Genomic DNA, 1,064 nt, shown 5'->3' with positions numbered 1-1,064 from the left:
TGCACAAATAAATTAATAACTTTCCACTCTTCTCTTAGGAGTACCATTAAGAAGTTCACTCAACATTAGTTTATTCAGTGTTCACTTTCCAAACTCATTTTTTTATAATAAATGTCCCTTGTTATCCTTTTTATGTTGGTTAATATGGATTCAAATTTATCATCTATTACTCAGCATATTGCAACACCTTTTTGTTTATATTTGCATTGTTCACTAAAGTTAATCTTCATTCTTTATGGCAATGGCTATACAAATTGTGTGTGCACAGGATAAGATAAACCTAATTATGTGTGTGGGTAATCTCAAACTGAAGTTTCAATTATTGTAGGTGGTTGCCAAATTAAATTTTTGATCTCATATTTGGTATAAATTGGTTGTAGTGCAATTAAAATTTTCCCTTGTATTAGACTTCACTGCTGAGCTTAAGCTATCTTAACTTATGGAAGCACCCCAAGCTTCAAACGAAAAGAAAGGGAGTATTTTATAATTGAAAATAATAATAATTATTATTATAATATAATGTTGAATCAATTTTATTTTACTTTGGTGCCAACTCATTTATGTTATTATTAGGCAATTAATATTTCAGTTTAACAATTGATATAAATTTTGCATTATTTTTTTAAGGATTAGTAAATAAACTAAATAGAGAAGATTTGAAAATTTCTTTCTAAATAATAAGACTTTAATATAAGTAATGATATACAGTACTATACAGTACTATAATCTAAATTTAAAAATTCTTAGCTATATTTTTTATTTCCTAAATACTTAAATTTTACAAGTTTTAAAGTAATTAAAATAAAAATATTTTTATAAAAATATATTTATTAATTTTTAGCATATCAAGTTGATATAATTAGAAAATATCAACTAAAGTTTTGATTATATGCCCTGTTAGGTAAAGCCCATTCTTTTTTCTTTTGTTTATGAGTTTCAAAAATTGCATATCCAAATATATAATATTCTATTATTTGAGCTTCCTCATAATCATTATTACTATTTTGAACATAAGCAGAAAATTCTCTTGATTTTCCTATAAATGGTCCATCTTTAAATGTAAA

The sequence above is a fragment of the Selaginella moellendorffii genome, unplaced genomic scaffold, assembly GCF_000143415.4.
Source record: "Selaginella moellendorffii unplaced genomic scaffold, v1.0 SELMOscaffold_72, whole genome shotgun sequence".
Taxonomy (NCBI): domain Eukaryota; kingdom Viridiplantae; phylum Streptophyta; class Lycopodiopsida; order Selaginellales; family Selaginellaceae; genus Selaginella; species Selaginella moellendorffii.
Note: the sequence above shows the minus strand (reverse complement) of the source record.